Source organism: Mesocricetus auratus, unplaced genomic scaffold (genome assembly GCF_017639785.1).
Source record: "Mesocricetus auratus isolate SY011 unplaced genomic scaffold, BCM_Maur_2.0 Super-Scaffold_100020, whole genome shotgun sequence".
NCBI lineage: Eukaryota > Metazoa > Chordata > Mammalia > Rodentia > Cricetidae > Mesocricetus > Mesocricetus auratus.
The window spans coordinates 32505670-32511669 of record NW_024429201.1 but is presented as its reverse complement, the minus strand read 5'-3'; positions in this window follow the sequence as shown (position 1 = coordinate 32511669).

Here is a 6000-nt window from a genome sequence, read left to right as displayed (position 1 = left end):
ACCAGGCTGGCCTTGAATTCAGAGATCCATCTACCTCTGTATTTTACACTTTCCTAAGTCAGTTGAGTGACAGATGATAATTAATATTAATAGCAGATATTGGGGTTGCAAAGGTGACACCCAGTTAGAAATATTCCTCTTGCATATCAGGATTTTCTATATGTTGAGAAGCAAGATAGGTAAGTGACAAAGAGATGGTAGGTATTACCAACCAGTACAGTGTTGAGCCCGGACAGGATCCCGTAAGACTAAGCAGGAAGAAGAGGGTCATCTATTATTTGTGGTTTCTGTCCACAGTCTTGCCCCCTGGCTTTAATGTGAGCAGCTTCTCCTTCTGCATTTACTAACCAGGAAGGTTTTTCCACAGAGGTGAAGCAGAGTGAGCAGAATATGGACAGCAGCAAGCACAGGGGATACTAGATCTTGATAGATAACTCTTAATAGAACACTAACTTTCACTTCCCACGTCCCTTACTATATTGTGGCATTTGATGGAAGTGAGTCCCATATGAAGCCACACAACTGGGGAAAAGGAGAACCAAATGGAAGGCTGGTTCTGACTGCCTCCTGCCCGGCACTCCTGAATTCTCTGCCAAAGTATGACTCTGGAATTGCCTGCCTTGAGGTTTGTACACAAATCTCAATATGACATGGAGGAAAACTGAGTCCTTGCTAAACTCCAGGACATTAGCTGTGGTAATCAAGACTCACCAAATCCATCCCCTTGGGTATGGAATCTCCGTGTGAAGGATGAACACCATCCACCCTGTTTAGAATCCCAACTGCATTGCATCCTGCTCCAACAACATATACTTTGGAATCACTTGATATTACCCTTCCCTCCAGTACCTGCTGTGTTCTTTGGATTCTTACTAGCCCCGGCAGTTAGGTTGCTTTATGGAGACCCAGAATTACCAGACTGAACCGGCACAGAAGCACACTGTTTCTCAACGTGCAAATGTTTTTTTTTTTACTAATTTTTTCCTTAAAAATATTATTTTGCATACCAATCCCAGTTCCCTCTCCCTCTCATCCTCCCATTCCCTACACCATCTCCCCATCCTATGCCCCATCCATTCCTCAGAGAGGGTGAGGTCTCCTATGGGGCATCATAAAAGTTTGTCACATCATTTGGGGGCAGGACTGAGGCTCTCCCCAATGAATCTAGGTTGAGAGAGTATCCCTTCAAAGGGAATGGGCTCCAAGAAGCCAGTTCATGCACTAAGGATAAATATTGGCTCCACCGCCAGTGGCCCCAGTCCTCCAACTGACACCCACATTCAGGGGCCCTGGTTCAGTCTTATGCAGATCCCCAGTTGTCAGACTGGCATCCATGAGCTTCCACTTCTCCCGTCAGCTGGCACATGATCTTCTTTCTAAGTGAACCAAGTCCTGTGGTCTTCAAGTGTGGGGAGAACTATTTTCTCTTAAGTCTCTTAAAACTTTCAAATTCAGAAATGAGATGGCAAAAGAAGCTTTTGTAAATTAAAATTCATATATAATTCATATCTACTCATAGGCACAAAATGCTAGTAACAGCAGATGCCCGTGACTGCAGGAACAGATTCATCCTAAATCTGGATACAATAGGTTTCTTTTATTTCCTTAAGTAAGCAAACTTTGTCTTGGTTTGCTAGAATAGTTCTCAGGAAAGTTAATAAAATAACTTCAGCTCACATGTTAGATGTGTGGAGTGATAGAAACTGAGCTCTCCATTAAGTTTTCTTTAGTGATGCTGTACAATGCTCTTCGTGTCAAGTGCAATGCTGGTGTGTAGAAACACCTTCTCGGTAGTTATTTTTCTAACCCTCATGTGTTCTTCAAAAACCCAATTATTTAATATTTAATTAGAAAGATGTAGGGATTTTAGGCTTCTGGGCAGTCAGAAATTGTTGGAGAAGCTGTGTTGACAGAGCAGTTAGGTTTCCGTTGACAAAAAAGATGCTCGCTTTGAGTCACTAGTCCACTATCAACACAGACTGGATCAATTTCACATGTGTGAAAGGTTACAGAGTGAGTAACATGCATTTTTATAAGAGATACTAGCTTTTTGGAATATCTACACAAGTTATAGTTCCCAGTAAGTGAACATTGGGTGTCATTTTCAAGAGAAATGCTGGGTGTCACTGATGGCTATTTTTGACAAATATATAGTGGACTTTGAGCGTATATCCTCAGACCCTCTCCCTTCCCCTTTCTTTATGCCCTATGTGTTTTTGCCATTTTGCTCCCAATTGATCCACACAGTTTGAAAGAACAGAATTTCTGTAAGAGTCTTCACAAAACCTGGACTACTGGGCTGTCCTTCTACTCCTCCACCCTCATCTCTCAATCTGACCATGGTAGCAGTTAGGGTTTACCTTTTTCAAAACTGCTTAATGTTTACCTTAAAGTGATCTTTTTTGTTGGCTGCATACTATTTTTCCTTTAATTTTTAAAAATTTTATGTGTATAAGTGTTAGCCTTCATGTATGTGTATGCTTAGTCTCTTCGGAAGCCCGAAGGGCATCAGATTCCCTGGAACTGGAGGTAGAAATGGTTGTCAGTCACCACTTAGGAGCTTGGAACTGAGTATGGGCCTTCTGCAAGAGCAGCCAGCATGCTAAACCACTGAGCGATTTCTCCCCCCGATACAGCATTTTCACACCTGCTCTGTTCTCATCTTCTTACTTCAATAACTAAGCTTAAACAAAGGAAGTAGTGTTGTTGTATTTAAGGTTGCTTGCTTCTTGTTGCTTCATCTTGCATATTTCTTGCTACTGGAAATTAATTGTGAAGAAAAGTCTATTCTTTTTGATGAAAGTAAGATATGAAATGAAATCACTTACATCTACTGTTTGGAAATCTTTGCTACAGCTTCTAAACAAACAAAAACGTGTCCTTTAAGCACTAATCCATAGGCTATAAAGGAACCTGTTGGGGTTATTTTCTGAGTGGACTTTCCACACATGGCAGGTACTCATGGATCTCCTCCTTCAAAACTAGCCACTTGGTTTTATTTTTATTTTTTTCTGTTAGCTTACAAAATAATGAGTTTCTTTATGACATTCTAAGATATGTCATTGCATATTATGAAAATTCACACCCCCATTGTATCCTCTTGTCTCCAATGCCTTTTACACTCATATCATTTCTCCACATAAATAGTCCCCATGTTGCTTTCATGTCATGTTTATAGGCATGCATATATGTGTACTTAAGTCTATATTACATATATGAGAGAAAAATATGGACAGATACATTTCCCCTCACTATTTATCTTGTTTTTACCTCTACCTTCCCTTTAGACAGTCTTCCTCCCAGGTAATTTCCTTTCTACTCTTCTACCTGCAATATATATATGTATATATATATGTATATATATATTTATGTGTGTGTATTTATATAAATATATTCTGCATAAGATAGAAGCATGTGATATTCGTCTTTCTTGCTATAGCTTATTCTGGGGGCTCCTAAGTTGGTTTCATGTATTATCTGTTGAGAAAAACACTATGGTACGCATTGATGGATAAGCACTGCCTGCAGCTGATTTAAATTTCATTACATGTGTGCCAGAACTGACATTGTTGGCTCAGAGGACAGTCATATTCTCAGTTTGTGTAGCGACTTCTAAGTGGATTTCCACAGTGTCTGCTTTATTTTTCATTTCCTCCAGCACGGTAAAGCCTTCCCTTTCTCCACAGCCCGGCCAGCACTTGCTGTAATTTGTTTTTCTGATAATAACCACACTGAGTTGGGTGAAATGGTATCAGAAAGTACTTGCCTGAAGGCTAAAGATTTTGAACATTTTTGTCTATTGCTGATCATTTGTATTTCTTCTTCTGAGAACTGTCCACAAATCCTTTGTCCATTTACTGACCAGAAGATTTTTTTTGGTGTTTATACTTTGAAGTTACTTATATATTCTTGGTATCAATCCCCTATCTTATGTATAGTTGGCAAAGATTTTATGTCATTCTGTGGAAAGCTTCTTTTTTATATAATTTTATTTTTAAAATTTCATTGTATGTTCCAACCACAGTTCTCCCTCCCACCTTGCCTCCTGCCTCCCTTCCCTTTGTCCCATAGCCCACCCTAATCCACTCCTCCTCATGGATAAGCATTCTCATGAAGAGTCAATAAAGTCTTATACAACAGCTTGTAGCAGGGCCAGGCCCCTCTCCCTTGCATTAAGGCTGAACATAGCCTCCCACCAGAGGGAATGGGCTCCAACAAGCTAGTTCATGTACTGGGTTTGTATCGTGGTCCTACTGACAGGGGCCCCTCTGATAGTCCAAGCTTCATAACTCTCTCCCATTGGTCTAGAGTTCATGAGTTTCCAAGGGCTTGGTTCAGCTGTCTCTGTAGATTGTTCCATCATGATCTTGACCTCCCTTGCTTATATATTCTGTGGTCAATTTCCTATACTTTGCTGTGAGAAAGCTTTTTAATTTCTTACTATTCTTACTATTTCAGTTACCAGATCTTCATATTATTTCCTCAGATATTAGAGTCCTTTTCTTTTCCTGCTGTGTTATTTATTTAATGTGAGTGAGCAAGACATGCACACACATGCATGAGTCAGAGAACAACTTGAGGGATTTGGTTCTCTTCTCCCATCATGCGGATTTCCAGGATTCTAACTACAGTCCCCAGGCTTGGTGACAAGTGCATTTAGTTATGAAGCCATCTTGTCAGTCCTTATCTTTTCCAGAAATTTCTTCTCCATGCCTCTATCTTGAAGTGTAGTGTTTTACTTACAATTTATTCTAGCAGTTTCAGCTTTTATGTCAGATTTTATGCTAATAACTTTGACCCATTTTGAATTGATTTTGCACATGATAAGAGACAGAATTCATTTCCTTCTCTACCTGCAGCTATAAAGTTTGCCTAGCACCAGTTTTGGAAGAAGTTAGCTTTTCTCTAATATGTATTTTTGCGACTTTTATTGGAAACCGGGTGTATTTAACTGTAAGGGTTTTCTTCTCTTTACATTTCCCCTGTTACCTAAACTTGTTTTACTGATAATATCATGCTGCTTTTATTACTATGGCTCTGTTTTATAACTTTTAATTGTATTTTTGACACCTCCAACATCACTGCTTCTGTTGAGGACTGATTTGGTATTTTGGGTGTTTCGTGCTTCCACATGAATCTTAGGATTTAGATTTTTTAGTTTTGTGAAGGATAGCACCAGAATACACACAGCAAAACTGTGACTGCTTCTTTTTTTTTCTTGTGTCCTTCTTGTTTCTTTTTCTTGCCTTATAGTTCTAGTTAACACTTCATGGACTGTATTGAACAAAATGGAGAAAGTTGTCACTATGATCTCATTCCTCATTTTAGAGGAAATGGTCTTTATTTTAGCCCACATAATTTTGACTGTATGCTTGTCACATGTATTTCCTTATTTATTTATTGTGATATGTTATCTCTGTTCCTAATTTCTTCAGAGCTTCTATCATGAAGTAGCACTGAACTTTTCTGTATCTACTAAGAGGATTGTGTTATTTCTTCCTTGGCTCTATTTGTGTGGCAAATTGCTTTGGTGTTTAAAAGTGTTACATCATTGTTGTACCCCAGAAATGAAACCAACTTGATTATGGTGTACCATTTTAATATGTTGTTGAATTTAATCGCAAGTATTGTTTAAGAGTTTTTGTGTCTTTACTCACTAGAGAAATTGGTCTATAGTTTTCCTATTGTTAATTCCTTTTTTTGTGTGTTGGTATTAGAATAATATTGGCTACATAGGATGAGTTTGCGAGTCTTCCTAGTTTTTGGAATATTGATGTCAGTTATAATTTGAAGGTCTGGAAGAATTCTTTCATGATTCCAATGGTTCTTGGGGGCCTATTACTCTCAGTCTTGTTTCTCCTTAGACATCATCTGTAGCCAGTTTTTTCCTCTTCATATAATCTGGATAGCTTGTGAGTATTAAGGATTTGGTCTATTCTAGGTTTCTCTGTAGACGAAAGCTTCTGTCCCACCTAGTCCCGTAGCTGTTTAGTTCCAAAT